Source organism: Notamacropus eugenii, chromosome 2, assembly GCF_028372415.1.
Source record: "Notamacropus eugenii isolate mMacEug1 chromosome 2, mMacEug1.pri_v2, whole genome shotgun sequence".
NCBI classification, from domain to species: domain Eukaryota; kingdom Metazoa; phylum Chordata; class Mammalia; order Diprotodontia; family Macropodidae; genus Notamacropus; species Notamacropus eugenii.
The window spans coordinates 425,786,141-425,803,966 of record NC_092873.1 but is presented as its reverse complement, the minus strand read 5'-3'; the positions used below and the strand labels follow the sequence as shown (position 1 = coordinate 425,803,966).

Sequence of the window (17,826 nt, the reverse complement as noted above, 5' to 3'; positions counted from 1 at the left end):
ATGAAGGGCTTAAAAGATGATATGGTCAAAAGATTTCAAGCTGGAGGAACCTTAGAGATCACCTAGTCTAACTAGCTCATTTTACTATTAAAGAAACTGAAAGATGAGAAGGAAGTAAGAAAGGAAAAAAGAAAGGAAGGGAGAAAGGAAGGAAGGAGCACTGAAAAAATATTAAAAGATACAAAGAACAATAATTACTGCTAACACTTATATAACACTTCATAGTCTGCAAAGTGCTTAATATATATTATCCCCTTATTTCACCTCATTTTCCAGATGAGGAAACTGAGGCTAACTGAACAAGGTTAAATGACTTTATCACTGTCACACAGTTAGGGAGTAACTAAAGTAGGCTTCAAAATCAGGTCTTCCTGACTTTAGCAGAAAATCACAATGAGTTCAGAAGGAGACTCGACATTTTTCTTACTACTTGTGAAATTTAACACATTATAGGAAAGGGGGGAACCCCGAGATGTTGAAGAAAGGTAAATTGTGAAGTCAATAAGCATTTGTTAAGCACCTACCATGTGCCAGGTTACTGTTCTTAGAGTCAGGAAGACCTGAGTTCAAACCTGGCCTTGGACACTTACTAGCTATGTTGACCTGGGCAAGTCACAATCCTGTTTGCCTCAGTTTCCTCATGTGTCAAATGAGTGGGAGAAAGAAATGGCAAATCTCTACAATATCTTTGTCAAGAAAACCTCAAATAGGATCATGAAGAGTCAGACATGACTGAAAACAACTAAACAACAAAATGTGCCAGAAAGCACTGAGTCTGCAAAGAAAGGCAAAAACCAGTCTTTGTTTTCAAGGAGTGCACACTCAGTTGGAGAGACATGCAGACAACTATGTACAAATAAGATTTATCCAGGATATGTTGGAGATAATCTTGGAGGAAAGGGAAGCGTAATTTGTCCCAAGTCACACAGAGTTAAATAGAGCCAGTAATTAATGCAAGTCTTCCAATTCTGAATTCAATGCTATTTCTACTTTATCAAATGTATTTAAAGGCAGACAGCTAAAGATGAAGAAGAGAGATAGGGTAGAAGTAACCCACTATTGGCTATCTTAGCATTCAGACTGGGCCCTGGGGAGTATCCTTCCATTTGCCTGAGTTGGTCTAGATGACATTTTTTTTGAGGCATTTGGGATTAAGTGACCTGCCCAGAGTCACACAGTTCAGACAGTAAGTGTCTGAGACCAGATTTTAACTCAGAGAGATGAGGTCTTCCTTATTCCAGGCCTGGTACTTTATCCACTGAGCCACCTAGCTGTCCTACAGGAAATAATAGCCTAGTATTTAATAAGCCCAAGAACATCATTAGTCCCACCCATAGGCGTATATCCACTTCCATGATCAAGAATTCTGAAATATCCCTACTTGGCCATGACCTCCTATGATTCCATCTTTCCCTAAACCTGACTCCTCTTTAATTTATTTGTCTTCTTTACCAAGTCCTTCAGTACCTTCATTTCTCACCCCTCCCCTCCTCCCCCAGCTCTCCAGTCCATTATCCCTTCTCTGTCTGATTTTATTTCTCTCCCCTCCTAATCTTGACCCTATAGTTAACCCGTTCAAAGTTATGCTGCCATCTACTCTCTACAACATGTTCTTTTTTCATATTGCAGTTCATGCCTTGGATGATCCACCCTCGCCATCTATCTCTTCTCCCCCTACTGGATCTTCATGTGCTGCTGAATGGTGCTGGAGGAAGTCTCATGGCCAGATGACTGGGTCAGGTACAAATCTGTGATGTCTGATCTCAACTGGGATCCTTTTACTCGTCCATAATTGACTCTGTGGCATTTTTTTTACAGTGACTGTTCCAAATCTCTATCCTTGAGCCTCCAGCACTACCCTTTTCTCTTTCCCTTTTAACAGAGGGTATGACTTCATAATTTATTGAGGAAATAGAGGCCATTCTCATAAGCTCTCTTGTGTCTTCTATTCTAAATTTTAAAATCTCTTGATATATTGCATTCTCCTTTTCTTACTCCAGTGAATCAAACCAAAAGCATTTATTATCTACCTAGTACATACAAGACCCTCTAGTAAGCATTGGGCATACATACAAAAGTAAAACATTTCCTGACTTCAAATGTATTTTTTTCTGAGAGGATACAACATGTTCATCAATAAGTAAGTACCATGGACCTAGTTAACTCTAGGCTCATTCTCCCAACTCTTACTTTCATTGACAGGTTGGGTCTCTGGAGACCATCTGGTTACATCTCAGTCAGTTAGTCAATCAATAAATATTTACTTAGCTCCTACCATGTGTCAGGCACTATGCTAAAGCATTGGGGATACAAAGAGAGGCAAAAAATAGTCCCTGCTCTCAAGGACCTAATACAGTGGAGGAGACAACATGCAGATGACCATGTACAAACAAGTTATATATGGGAAAAATTGGAAGTAATCAACAGAGGGGAGACACTAGCATTAAGAAGGTTCCAGAAAGGCTTCCTGTAGAAGGTGGTGTTACTTGGGACTTATAGGAAGCCAGGGAAGCCAGGAAGCAGAGATGTGGAGGGAGAGCATTTCAGGAATGAGAGAGAGTCAGTAAAAATTCCTAGAGCCTGGATATGGAGCATCGTGTCTGAAGAACATTAAAGACGCCAATGTCATTGGATCAAAGAGTACATGGGGATGTGCAAGGTAGAAAAACTGGAATGGTAGAGAGTGGACAGGTTGGAAAGGACTTTAAGTGCCAAACAAAGAAATTTATATTTAGTCCTGCAGGTGAAAGGGAGCTACTGATATTTGTTGAGTTGGAGAGGTGACATGGTCAGACCTTCACTTTAGGAAGATCACTTTGACAGCTGAGTGGAGGATGAGCTGGACTGAGGAGGAAGACCAACCAAGAGGCTGTTGCAATAGTCTAGGTATGAAGAGATGAGGTCCTGTTCCAGGGTGGTAGCAGTGTCAGAAGAGAGAAGAGGGCATATATGGGAGATATTGTAAAGGTAGAACTAATATACCTTGGCAACAGTTTGAATGTTGGGGATGAGAGTTAGGAGAAGATCAGGAGAGAGTAGGGTCACAAAAAACTAGAGTGAGTGAAAAAGAACATCAAGGAGAAGAAGGTGATCAAGAGTGTTAAAAACTGCAGAGAAATCAAGAAGAATGAGGATTAAGAAAAGTCCATTGGATTTTGGCAGGTAAGAGATAATTAGTAACTTTGGAAAGATGTCTCCTTCAGGGATTTGGAGATATCCCTAAGAGGTTGGAAGTGTCTTTTTCTGCTACTATTGCTGATGAACCCCTATCTGATATATTCCTTGGTTGAAAAGTATATAATTGATCTGTTTTTGATCTTGACCATTGGTGATGTCCATATGCAAATCTCCTTTTGGGTTGTTGAAAAAGAGTTTGCTATGACCAGTAACACTCGATTAGTCTCTACCCTGCTTCATTGTGTAGTCCAAGGCCAAACTTGCCTTTATTCCAATTATCTTCTGATTTCCTACTTCAGTATTCAAATAGCCTATGAAGAATGTGACATCTTTTTGGTATTATTTCTAGAAGAAATAGGTCTTTATAGAACTGATCAACTTTTGCCTCATTTAGCATCAGTGGTTGGAGCGTAGACTTGTATGTATGTGATGTTGAATGGGTTGCCTTGGATTCAAACAGATACCATTCTGTCATTTTTGAGATTATACCCCAGTACTGCTTTTCTTACTCTTTTGTTGACTATGAGAGCTACTCCATTTCTTCAAGAGATTCCTGCCCACCGTATATGTAGTAGTAGTATATGTAGTGATCACTTTAATTAAATCACCCATCCCCATCCATTTAAGTTCTCTGGCACCCAAGGTGTTGATGTGCAATCTTTCCATCTCCTGCTTGACCATATCCTGCTTACCTTACATTCCAAATTCTTGTGCAATATTGATCTTTTCAGGATCAAACTTTCCTTTCATCACCAGACACACCCACAGCTGAGTTCCCTTTCAGCTTTGGCCCAGTCGAGTTATTGGTGTTGGAGCTACTTACAGTTGTCTTATACTCTTCCCCAGTAGCATGCTGGATGCCTTCCAACCTGAGGGCTTCTTCTTCTGGTGTCAAATCATTTATCATCTTAATACTGTCCATGAGGTTTTCTTGGTAAAGATATTGGAGTAATTTGCAATTTCCTTCTCTAGTGTATCACCTTTTGTCAGAACTCTCTCCTATGACCTGTCCATCCTGGGTAATCCTGAATGGAATAGCTCATAATTTCATTGAGCTATGCAAATCCCTCTGCCACAACAAGGCAGTGATCCAGGAAGGGAGGTTAGAGCTTAGGGAGCATTTTATTTTGTGGCTGGAGGTGATCACCATGGTCATCCAGTTGTGGGGTCTAGACCCTTACTAAGACTGTATAGGGAGCCTATAGGGAAGAGGATATCACAGAAGGTCAATCCAGAGCAATATACCAATGATATACACATGCCCACAGACAATACATGAGGAGTATTGTAAATGCTACATCTAATAATAATAATTAAGAGTCAGTATTTATATAGTGCTTTGAGATTTATGAAGCATTTCCTGTTCTGGAGGTTGGTGCTATTATTATTATCATTTTACAGATGGGGAAAGTGTTGCAGCACTTAGTGCAGTGCCTGGTATGTAGTAGACATTTGATAAATGTGTGTTGAGTAGCTGAGACAGAGATTAAGTGACTTGCTTAAAGTTACATAGCTAGGACATTTCTGAGCTTGATTTGAACTCAAGTCTTCCTGACTCTAGGCTCAGTACTCTATCTACTGTACTGTCTCTTCTAGATGATTCAGTAATACCAAATAATATGTACTTACACGTGACCTGGTATGGTTTGTATAGTTAATTCCATGGATGTTGTAAAATTGGCACCTACAGACCATACACTTGCCTTTGTTGATAATGTCATAGGCTGGAAAGGATCTTAGAAAATTCATCTAATCTAACTCTCTCCTTTTATAGATAAGGAAACTGAGGCCCAGAGAATTAAAGTGACTTGTCCAAAGTCACAGATAGAGAAACTTGTTGGGTTACAAATTTTTAAATTGGAAGTTGGATTATATTCTTGGGGGTAGGATCCCTTCCTGCCAGGTTGCTGGAAGCTGCTGCCAATACCTCTAGTGTTTCTGATGATTTCTTGAGACTTCTTTGAGTTTCAGGGTAATTTTCATGATCTGATGCCTAATTCACTCAAATTAATAAATCAACTAATCAAATGCCCAGAATACACATATTTAATATTTTATACACCTTCTGCAGGGCCATCTCCAGTTGTCCTGATCTATATCTTGCCACTGGACCCAGATGGCTCTGAAAGAGAAAGTGAGGCTGGTGACCTTGCACAGCCCTCTCTCACTTAAATCCAATTCACTTGCAAGTCATGGCATCATCTCCCTGATCTTTTGAGAATGAAGGACAAACAACCACAACAATAAGTTTATGCATCTTCCAAGTCAGTTTTATGGAGAATATGATCATTGCAATTCATCACAACAGAAGATGTATTGGCAAAATGTTTTCACATATATTGTTTCTTTTTAAAAGTTTATTTTACTTTTAATTCATAGAATAAAACAAGCATTTCCATAACATAGTATAATTTAAAAAAAGATGATTGCCCATGAAACTACAAATCTATTGTGTACAATTTGCTATGCCTTTTAAATATATAATAAAATTATCATGTAAATTTCTTTTTTCCCCTCTCTCCCCCTTCCACCCTAGAGATGGCTACCATTAGGCACAAATATGTGTATGTATATGTATAAATATGTATGTGTGTAAAATCATTCTGTACATATTTCCATTCATCAGTTCTTCCTCTGGATGCAGGTAGCGCCTTTGTTCCCATGTCCTTTGTAGTGAATTTGGGTATTTATAATAGTCAAAATGACTTATGTACTCAAATTGTTGTTAAAACAATGTTGCTGTTATTGTATGTAATGTTCTTTTGGTTTCAATAATTTCACTCTTCACTCTTTTGTGCAAGTCTATCCATGATTTTCTTTCACCAAGTTCATCATTTCTTACAGTACGGCATACAGTACAGTAGTATTACATCATAATAATATGTTACAATCTAATCCTAACAATATTGCTATGAGATCAATAGAGGAAAAACTATTATCCCCATTTTGCTGATAAAGAAACTGATTGTTATGACCTGTCCCAGCTGAGTCCTATAACATGGTATTTATTTGACACAACCCTAGACTACTGCCTGGTATGCTACTAGTGAGTGATTAGAATCAAAGATAGGAGATTAAAGACTTCCTGGAAATCACATGATCATAGATCTAGAGTTGGCATAGATCTCAGGGAGCACTTGGTCCACCATTTATTTTTCAAATGTAGAATTCAAGGCCCATCAGGTTGGTTGTCACCTAGATAGGACTGGAACCCACACCCTCTAACTTAGAGTTACTGCTCTTTTTACTGCTTCCTCCTTGATGAAATGGGACAGATTATAGGCAGAAATGGAATGGTAAAGGACATTGAAGAGGAAGAAATGACAATGATTTAATTGTCCTTTCCTCTACATCTTATCTTCTCCACAATCCTTCCTAAGAGAGTCTAAGAGAGCTGACATAGTGTCTCCTGGCTCCTTACAAACATTGAAGGATTCCAAGGTCCCAGTTCCAAGGAAAGAAAGAGGGAGAGAGTGGGGGGTTAGGCAGAGGAAGTATCAGTTGCTATAATGGGGATAAAGGAAGGAAAGAAGCTTAGACTCCTGCTCTTCTGGCATCTGGGAATCTGTATATGAGACCTGCATTAAAAAATGTTGAACCCTGCAGAGGTTTGCCTTGTAGACAGGTCATTTTCCTTTGCTGTGCTCCATTATCTTCAAAAGTAAGAAGTCTAAAGCAAATCCACATCTAAGTGTTAAGCAAAATTCACAACACCAAGAGCATGCAGATAAATTTGCTGAAACTTTCATTAAGTTAATAGCTCCAAATTTCTTCTGAATTACTAAAAACAAATAGCAAAATCTACCAATCAGTTGTCACCCTGCTAGGACTGTTGTGATGTATGGGTTTTGTACACGTATCAAATACTACCTTAATGCCCAACGCCATACATGGACAGGCCTTCATTTTATTTCCTACCCCTAATACTGTCACTGGAGTAGGGGAGGAGCCTTCTGCAAATAGGAAAGAGAAAAGAAACACGACTTCAAACCCTGTGGCAGCACAGTAATTGGGAAGCCAGTACCGCAGACAAACTGGTCTGTCTGCCATGTCTAGTGAGAAGTAATCAGGAAAGGGAGGATGAGAAGGGGGAGGTAGTAGACTGGGGGAAGTGGCTTCTTGGGGCAAAAGCTTCTGGGTTTGTGGCAGCTTCACAAACCAGTACCAGGCAGCAGCTGCAAACCACTGGTGGGTCTGTACATGTTCTTCCTGTGGAAGGGGGTTGGGAAGACATGCGGTAGGACACATCCTCACATATGCAATGAACAGATGACATTGGCAGAGTAATCCCTGAAGAGAAAGGCTATGTAAGTCAGCACATCCCTCTGACAGGGTGATCTCAGATGTCACACTCCTTGTGTGGAGCCCCTCTGGCTACTCATTCCTAGGACTATGATAGAAATATAGCTTGGCATGAAATTAGAGGCAAAATGAGGACCTTTTGGGAGTGGGTCCCAAGTATTTGCCTAAGTGTCCCCAGTACAGAGTGAGAGAAATTGAGGGAACATTTGGAATGATCTGTTAGGGGAAACCCTTGGGAATGAAATGCCCTACACCCACTGATAAGGGAAGGGTAGGAGGACTGGAAGTGAGGCAGTGACTTCCTTACATTCAGAACAATAGAACATGATGATGGGAGAGGAATGAGTCTGGGACTCCAGTCCTTTGGGAGCAATTCTAATGCAAATAAGCCTTGAGAAAGGGAATTTCTTTTCTGACAACTTGACTAAGCTGAAACATCTAATCCTTGGCTGGGACCTTCCAGGAACTCCAATGAATAACAGGCAGTACATGTAGAGAACTATGAACACCTGGAGAGAGATAGGGACTTCACAGAACTGGGAGTAAGTTAGCCTGTCAGGATTAGGATAAAGAGACAAAAGGTATGGACAGAACTGTGAACTCCAGTGAGATACAAGATGGAAGAGTCAGGACTCAGACAGGACTTCAGCCATGAAGTGCAGAGCTGTAGATCATTCCAGAGACTAGACAGGATCTCCTGGTAGGAAGAGCCTTCCTGTTGTGTTTGTGCCAGCCTAAGGCTGAGGAAAGAAAGTGAACCAATGATTAGAATGCTAGATTTGGTAACAGCACTCTTGGGTTCAAACCCTGCATTAATCGGCCTAACTGGGTGGTCCCTGAAGGTCTCAGAGTCCGTTTTCCCATATGTAAAAGGGAGATAATAATACTCATTACCTGCTTCACAAGGTTGTCCTTAGGAAAATACTTTTCTAACCCTTAAGAGATACATAAGAGCAAGTCAAGGATAAAAAAGTCAAGACATTCTTTTAAATCAGGCCTGTACAACCTGCAGAGCACCAAAGGGTGTTTTCCTCTACGTTTTTCCTGGGCCTCCTGCAATCCTTTGCTAGGCCACAGGTTGTACAGGTCTGATTTAAATAATCCTTTTATGAGTCAGTTAAAAGAGCTGAAAAGTCTGTCCATTAACTCCTAGGATGAGCTGGCAGTCTCACAAAAGAGCAGTAACACTTGAGAGTGGGAAACAACCAAATAGTAGGTCCAGCAGACAGTAGCAGTAGCAGAAGCCAATAGGAACATCAGCCGCAATGAACTCTCAGAATCAAGCCAGAAGTGAGTAGGATCAAGATATAGCTGGTTACTAGGAGACAGAGCCTTGAGAAGTATGTTGCTGTTCAGTCATGTCCAATTCTTGGTGACCTCACTTGGGATTTTCTTGGCAAAGATAATGGAGTGGTTTGCCATTTCCTTCTTCAGCTAATCTTCCAGAGGTTGTTGTGTTGGTCTTCCATTCTTGAAGAGGGCCATGACATCAAGATGATGACATGACTTGCAGTTGACTTTGATCTGAGTGAGGGAGGGCTGGTTCCAGAGGAGGAAACTCAGGCAAATGGGCTAAATGACTTGCCCAAGGTAGCTCAGCTAGTAAGTGTCTGAGTCCACATTTGAACTCAGATCTTCCTGACTCCAGGCCTGGTACTCTATCTACTATGCCACCTGGTTTCCCTTGAGAAGTGTAATAACTATTAAAGAATTCTTTTCTGAATGTGGAGTATGGGTTTTCCAGGTAGTATTCCCTCCTCTAATGATATGTGTGTGTGGTAGTAGGGCATGGAGGGAGATGAGGGAAGGTTTATGTGATATTTTGTCTCTTTGTGTGTGTGGACAAGAACCTGAGAATTCTTCAGATATTTGATTTTCCTTTGTTATTTCTTTTGTTTTTGTGTCTCAGCTAAATGCTTTGCTATTTGTTTGCTGGTAATGTGGAAGCACATGGGAGCTTGAGCCATTTTTATAAATATTTTATAAATCTATTGAGATCCCTATTACCTATATATTTAAAACAAACTGGAAATAATTTCAAGTTTAGATTTATGCATAACCTATTAATTTTTATAGTTTTTTTATGATTGTTACTAAGTTTAATTTTAAAAGGAAAGAGCACTAAGATCTTTCATGGCTTCATGATCCAATGACAGAGAGGTTCTGGGGCATCAAAGACTAAAATCACCTACTGAAATTTGTAATTGGGATCACTATACCTCCTTTTCCAGAGGCTAGAGTACAAGAACATCCCCCTCCCCAGTAAATTATATACATCATTTAATTCTTAGCACCTCACACACCTTGTTCTGCTTCCCCTGAAGTGGTAAGGTAAGTAGGGAAAGATATCCAGAAATCTTTTATCCTACGAAACTGCCCTTTAAAACTTGGGGAGGAAACAGATCTACCACCTAACTCCACTAGAGAAGTTCCCTGTCCTCATTTCTTCATCTGTTGCAATGAGTTGTGATAATGCCTACAGGAACCTGGGTTTAATTTCCCAGGTTTAGTGATGAGCAATAACCAAAAAGGGAGGGAGGGAGAAAGAGAGAGAGAGAAAGAGAGAGAGCCAGAGAGAGATACAGAGAGAAAGAGAGAGACAGAGACAGAGAGACAGAGAGAAAGGATTCTACCTGGTTTAGAATACCCCTGCCATATAAGGCATTATGCATAAAATGCTATATTTTGAGTCAGAAAGACCTGAGTTCAAATTCTACTTCAGGCTCTTGCTAGCTTTGTGAACTTGGGCATTGAACCTCCGCCTGCCTCAGTTTTTCCATCTGTATAAAAGGGATCATAACAGCACCCATCCCCAGGGTTGTTGTGAGGATCAAATTAGATAATATTTGTAGAATGCTTTGGAAACGTTAAAGTGCTATATCAATAATAGCTATTATTATTAGGTTCTCAAAGGCAAGAACAGGTACCTGTGTGAAACTGAGGAGACCAGGCCTCTGAGCTTCTTCTTAGGTTTCTCTACCCAAATTCCCACAACCCCTCTCCCTTGAATATCCATCAGTACAGGGGAAATCTGTTATTCATGGGCAATTAGGCCACAAAAGCCCAAACTGATACACCCATTTAGTGGTGATTGTTACTCACTAGAAGGAAAAGGAAAATCAAATTCTGCAAACATTTCCCAAAGCCCCCCAAAATAAAGTGTGTGGCTATCAGATTACAAAAGAGGGTTAAAGGTTTCCTTGAAATCAGCTGCTCTAACTTGGGACCATTTATGTTGTAATGGGGCTACTCAGGCATCCCCAGAATAGATACTCCACAACCAAACTTCCTGATTTTATATCTATTTATGTATGCATGCCTGTGCATTTGTGCATGAACTTAGAGGTCAGTGAGGCCAAAAATATTCCCTCCCTATACAGTTATTTGTTTTCTGCAGTTTCCTTATTCTATATTTATACATCAGGAGACTGGAAACTGCTCTCTTGATGGACTGACCCCTTAGTATTGAGAAATAGTAGGTAGTAGTGGAAAGCCCACTACACTGGGGGTCAGGTGATTGGGTCTTTTACACTTGGCTCAGCCATAAGTTTGCCTTATGATTGAGGGCAAGCCTTTTAACATCTCAAAAGCCTCATTTTTCTCATGTGTGAAATGAAAGGTAAGGTGATCTCTAAGGTTCCTTTCAGCTCTAAATCTGAGGATCCAATACTCTTCCCTCTAATCTGGGCCTTAAATATGTTTTCCCTTCTATGGGGGTCATTCCATGAGCACAGCACCCCAAGCTACTGGATCCAGAATTGTATAAATGGAGCCACGCTGAGGGCAGGACAGCAAAATGTAGAGGCTACAAAAATATAATGCATGTTTTTCTTCAGCCATGCTGCAGAATATGAGCTCTTAGCCTTCTTTGTATCATAGATATCTTGGCAGTGGAGCGAAATCTATGTATTTCTCAGAATCATGTTTTTAGGTGGTGCTTCTGGCAGTGATTTAGCTACCGGGGGAGAGACTTGTGGCAGGTTGATGTTGCTGCTTCTTTTCATTGATAGCTTTGCCATACATTTGATGTTTGGAGTCTTTAAAGCCAGCTGAGATGATTTCCAAGGTTTCTTTCAGCTGTAACCATTTATGAATATTGAATATGTGACTGATCTCTGAGCAGATTATTATCCTCTCCTTAGCTCATGTTATCAGTGCTGTTGTTCAATTCTTTCAGTTGTGTCTGATTCTTTGTGACCTCATTTGGGGTTTCTTGGCAAAGATACTGGAGTAGTTTGCCATTTCCTTCTCCAGTTCATTTTACAAATGAGGAAACTGAGGCAAGCAGGTTTAAATGACTTTCCTAAGGTCTCACAGCCAGTAAGTATCTGAGACCAGATTTGAACTCAGGAAGATGGAGTCTTCTTGACTCCCGGTCCAGTGTTCTTTGCACTATAGCTGCCCCTCTTTGACTCACAGGGCCTTCCAATAGAAAATTTCCCTTCCCACTCCCACCTCCCTGCCATTTCTTTGAGGGAGAGGCATGGACTATTTCATTTTTGTCCTTGTATCTGTGCTTGGTTTGTAACAGGTATTAAAGAAAATGCTTATTGTTATTTGATTCTCACCTAATATTAAATTGTACCGTCACCCTATCAGACTTTGAGATAGCTGCTCAGAAAAAGCTGAGACCCCTGCACTACACAGAATTTCTGCTGTCCACTCCTTGGAAGTGGATAGCTCAGACCTTGGAAGCCTCCCTTCAGCTCAGCTCCGTTCTTGTCTATTCTCCACTTATGTCCAGTATTACAACATCAGAAGGATTTAAAGTCACTGTCCCTTTCCCATGACTTGGTTTGTAACTTATAAGCTAAGTATTCCCTGTTCCCTTTCAAGAGCATTTGTTTCTCACAGATCCACAATGCTTTCCAAATTTTTCTGCTGAAATCTTAACCACCTTTTCAAAAATAATTTCCAAGAGAAGATCATATATGAAGCCTTCCCTGGTTCTCCACATGAGAAGCAAGGTGTTCTTTCATGAATCTTGAATGAATGAATGTGAAAGGATTTATTACACATATAGCATAGAACTCAGTTTTCACCTCTCTTGTGCACTTAGCATGTTCTATTTTGTGAGTCATGCCAAGAGTATCCCCTTTTTCACTTTAGACTGAATGCAAGAAGAAGGCAGGGAATATGTTTTATGCCATTTTTGAGTCTCCCCTGTGCGTAGCACAGGGTTCTACACACAGAAAGTGCTTAATTCATGTTGGTTGAATTTAAAAAAGGAACCTTGCTATTTCCTTTCAACCTCATCAGATTCCCTCCCTATACCTTGGTTCTTTGTTTTGTTGGACTGTCTCCCCAACCTGAGTCATCAGAAGTCTTCAGAAGTCTTGTCAGTGGCAGGGCTGCTAGTGACCACTCCAGTGCATTGAAAGATCATAGATGACAAAGCAACCCTGTGACTCCAGCATGACCACCAGTCCTCTAGCTGAGACTGAGGCTACTTCCCCTGGCCATCTTAAAAAGCTTCTCATCTTGGAAGTACTTTTTGATAAACCCTGTGCAAGCTGCTGTTTGTGGGGAGCATTTGTATTCAAACAAAAACATGTGGATATGTTCCATTGGGATGAATAAAGTCTTTATGAGAAAAGAGCTCCCTAGCTCCCCAGGCTTCCATAAGCCTCCCCTAAAGCTGAGTAACTATGTAATTAATAATAATTTAGGGGGAGGGGGAGGAAAGCCCCCTTGGAACATCTGCAACTTAATGCAAGATGAAGGTCTTGATCTCGGAACTCTCAGCACCTTCCAATTCTATTTGCACTGCAACTGACAAGCTCTCCAGGGCATAGGGGCCTCAAGGTAACAAGACCCCCTTCAATTTACCTATTTGCTAGATTGCAAAATCACAGATTTTGAGTTGGAAAACTCCTTAGACATCATTTGGTCTGACACTCAAATTTTACCATCAGTCAACAAGAGTTTATTACGCATCTACCATGTTCCCAGGTACTCTGCTAGGCCCAAAGGATGCAAAGATAAAAATGAAACAGTTCTTGTCTTCAAGAAGCTTACAGTCTTTCTGGAGCAACAACATGAATTTGAAGGAAACCCAACACTCAAAGAGGAAGAGATCTTGAGGGAATATATCCTGGGCAAAGGACACAGATGGTGCAAGGCACGGAGGCAGAAGGCTGTGTATGAGAAATAGCAATAGTCTATGGAGGGTTTAATGTGTACAGATGAGGAAACTGAGGACTAGAACCTTATTAGGAGAGCCTTTTGGTACTTCCTTAACTAAACTACAGAGTCCTACGACAGAACCAGCATAATACAAAATTGTTTCTTTATTTTTGCTCCTCCCTTCAGTATTTCCATAAGGGAATTTTCCCCAGAGACTTTGACTTGCCTCTTTAAAATCTCCAAAATATTTTTATTTGGACCCTTTTTGATGGAAAACTTTCTGAGATGTATTGTGTATTTCTTTGTAAGCAGGGGATAGTGGATGTAATTTTATGGATATTTCTGTTGACTTGGCACTGTCATTAGGAACAGCAATCATGGGGAAAGCCTTAGACTTAGAGGGCAAAGACCTAGACTCAAATCCCACACCTGCCACTTACTAACACTGTTGACCTTGGGCAAAGCTCCCTCACCTTTAGTTTCCTCTTCTATAAAATAAGGATGATTTGCCCTACTTCCTCCATAGGGTTGTTGTGAAAAACAAATGAAGATCTGTATATCTCTAATTGAAAATGACTATAGTTCTCTTTAAACCTTTAAGTTTGGATTTCTCTGGACCTGTTTTCCCATCTGTAAAATGAGGAACTCAAATGTGGTGGTCTCTAACCCTGAGATTTTATGAACTTCTGAAGTCATACGGTTGGCTTAAGGGTCATTCTGCACTCAGGACTTTTTCTGAATCATGATCACAAGTTAATGTGACCTTTTTTGTTACAGAAGTTCCTAGGTCACCTTCAATCTCTCTGGAATCTAACCTCCAACATTTTGGCATATGTAGGGCAGAGAGAACCGTAGGTGGAGGGAAACAATGAGGATTGTGTGCAATACAGTGAGGTGGCAGTGATTCAGCTGTTTACCATAGCACAGCTGAGTCATTATTTTATCTGACTTCTCTCTCGTGTCCAAAATGCCTTTTTGCTACAAGAGATGACCTAATGAATTAGAGTAGCAGTTCTCAGACTTTCTGGACTCAGAACTTTACACTCTTAAAAATTATTGAGGACCCCAAAGAACTTTTGTTCATGTGAATTATATCTATTGATGTCTACTGTATTTGAAATTAAAATGGATACATTTTAAAATAGTTATTTATTAATTCAGCATGACTATAGTGAAAATGTACTCAATAGGAAAGTATATGTAGAACCTATACAAAATAGTATGCTGTCGTGGGGAGGGAGGGGGGTAGTGCGAGGTAGGTGTGGGGGGGATAAAATCTTAATTTTATGGCAGTGATTGTAAAACATTAAAAAATAATAAAAATAAAATAAAATTAAAAAAACAAACAACACTATACATCAATTGGGAAACAGCTGAACAAATTGTGGTACATGATTGCAGTTGAATACTTTTGTGCTATAATAAGTGATAAGCAGAATGATTTCAGAAAAACCTGGAAGGGTTAGATGAACTAATACCACGTAAAGTGAGCAGAACCAGGAGAACACTGTACATAGTAATGGCACTATTGTATGATGATCAATTGTGAATGACTTCGCCATTCTCTGCAATACAGTGATCCAAGATAATCCCAAAAGACTCATGATGAAAAATACCATCCACCTCCAGATACGGAACTGGCAGGGTCTGAATGCAGAGTGAAACATACTCTTTTTCACTTTCTTTTTACTTTTTTGGTTCAAGCTTTTTTCCACACAATGACTAATGTGGAAAAGTTTCACATGATTGCAAATGTGCAACCCTATACCAGATTGCTTATTATCTCAGGGAGAGGGAAGAGAAGGAGGGAAAAAGAGAATTTGGAACTCAACATTTTTTAAAAAGAATGTTTAAAATTGTTTTTATGTGTAATTGGGGGAAGTATCATTAAAAATAAGATTACCAAATCTATTTTAGGTTAACCTAAATAACACATATTATGAAAAATATTTTTATAAAAATATTTCAATGGAATACAAAAAAATAAAAAAAAGACAAACACAGTCCCTGCCCTCAAAGGGCTTATAATCTAATGGAGGAAGATAATATACAAAAGGAAGTGGAAAAGCAGAGAGGAGAGATGGGACAGCTGGAGAAGGGGGAATGGTGGAAAAGTCAGAGGAGGCCTAAAGTAGTGCAGCCAGGTGAGAAATGAGGAGGGCTAAACATTTGTGGGTTCCATAATACACAGCGCCTATATATGTATACACATGTATGCTAATATGTGCATATACACATGTGTATATTGTGTATTCATATTGTTTATGCATATATATGGTGGGCTGTGTATATTTAAATATATATACACACACACACACACAGAGATATGGATATGGATATGGATATGGATATGGATATGGACATAGATACAGACATATATACCCCAGGGATCTGAATGATACTTCTGGGTCTTACTAGCTGAGTATGTACAAGATTTTGTTCACTATCTGTTCTTGATGGCTGTTGTGAGGAAAGTGCCTTATAAACTTTGCTATAAAAACATGAGTTATTTTACAGCAAAAAGGCTTGCAAGTGTGGATCCCTGCCTCCTGTTCTTTACAGGGACAATACTTTGAGATGTTGAGACCCACAGACAGCTGAGGCTTTTCTTTGCAATGATTCTTGACATTTCCTCCCAGACCAGATAGCTAGCTAGAACTTTTATTAAACATTTACCAGGAACTGTTCTAAGCTCCTACTTACCAAGTTTTTGCTTTCCAGGAATTGTACTAAACTCTAGGGACACAAATACAAGAAGAAAAAAACAGTATCTACCCTCAAGGAGTTTATATTCCAATGAGGAAAGAAAATACTTAAAGGGAGTTGAAGGGAAGGAGCTGATGGGGAGGAGAGAAGAGTATTTACACAAAGACAGGACTGCGATGAGGAAATGAAGTACGGAGAGTGAGGGTGGGAGCCTAGAGCTAAAAAGTAAGCATGTCCACTTCATGAAATGGTGGTTGGATCAGAGATGAAGCAAGCAGAAATGAAGTCCAGAGGGTGAAGACACATCAAAGGTGAGAAAACTTTCTAGGCAGGAAATAGAAAAGTCGGGAAAGTGAAGAGTGGAAACCAGACAAGCTTGCTGTACTTCAGTAGTCCATGATGGCTCCACGTGCAGCATACTCAGCGGTAAAATGTAAAATTCAGGATTTGGGGCATCTAAACAAAATATCTCTAATTCTAGTAGCTGCCCCATGGGATAGCTGAGTGAGATGGGTAAATGGAGTTCATTTATCTCCAACCAATTGAGTATTGTTGCTTAGTCATTTCATTCATGTCTGACACTTCATGATCCCATTTGGATTTTTTTTTGAGGGGGCATAGATACTGAAGTGGTTTGGCATTTCCTTCTCCAACTCATTTTACAGATGAGGAAATTGAGGCAAACAGGGCTAAGTGCCTTGCTCAAAGTGTCTGAAGCTGGAATTGATCTCAGGAATATGAGTCTTCTTGACCCCAGGCCCAGCACTCTGTCCACTGCACCATCCAGTTTCTCCACTACTTATAACACTGAGCAAATCTTTTCATCTTTATGAAGTTTCTTCATCCATAAACTTGTTGGATACTCCCTTCTAGGTCTAAATTCTGGGTTTGTGTTTCTTTTGTTTCAGCTCCTTGGAGACATAATGGTCTCAACTAAACCCACTGAGGGTTGAGAAAACTCCTCGACCCCTGGAGAGCTGGGCCACAGCAGGCAGGAGAGACAAGAGAATCCATTCCAGTAAGTTAATAAGATTCCTTATGCAGGTTTAGGGCAACCTGACTTTACTCTGACCTGGGCCACAACTAGAGAGTAACATAATCTCTGGGAAGGCATAATAATGGTTCCAAGGCTGTACTGGGGAATTTCAGCCGTGATTAGGGATTAGAGTTCTAAACTCCCGTGTAGCATATTTAAAATTCTAAAGGTTTCACCTCTTTGTCAAACCTGGGCTCTCCACCCCTTAGCCCTCAGACTGGGCCTCTCAGACCATTGTCTGGATTCGGAGGGAGTTATGAACTTTGACTTGTGAATGAGAAGGAAATCCATCTCCAGGGCAATTGGGGGAAGGGCAGGGTGAGTGTGTTACCTATCTGCAGGAAGCCTCTTTCCATTCCTCCTTTACTTCATGGTTTCTGTGACTCACTCTATATAAATAAGCCCACCATAAATTTTGCCTTCCTAGCACATGCCACTGAACCATGTCAGCAGTTTGGCTCAGGCAAGCTATTTTGCTG

At 40.2% G+C, this 17,826-nt stretch overlaps 1 long non-coding RNA gene across 2 annotated transcripts in view; it reads left to right on the top strand.

Moving 5' to 3' along the window:
• The window catches only part of LOC140529319 (uncharacterized), a 37,648-nt gene extending 20,256 nt beyond the window's left edge, over positions 1–17,392 (top strand). For both annotated transcript variants that reach the window (XR_011975498.1, XR_011975499.1), the window contains 2 exons: positions 1,630–1,740; positions 17,220–17,392. This is a non-coding gene — a long non-coding RNA (uncharacterized lncRNA). The remainder of the gene's footprint in view (positions 1–1,629; positions 1,741–17,219) is intronic.
• The last annotated feature ends 434 nt before the right edge of the window (positions 17,393–17,826 follow it).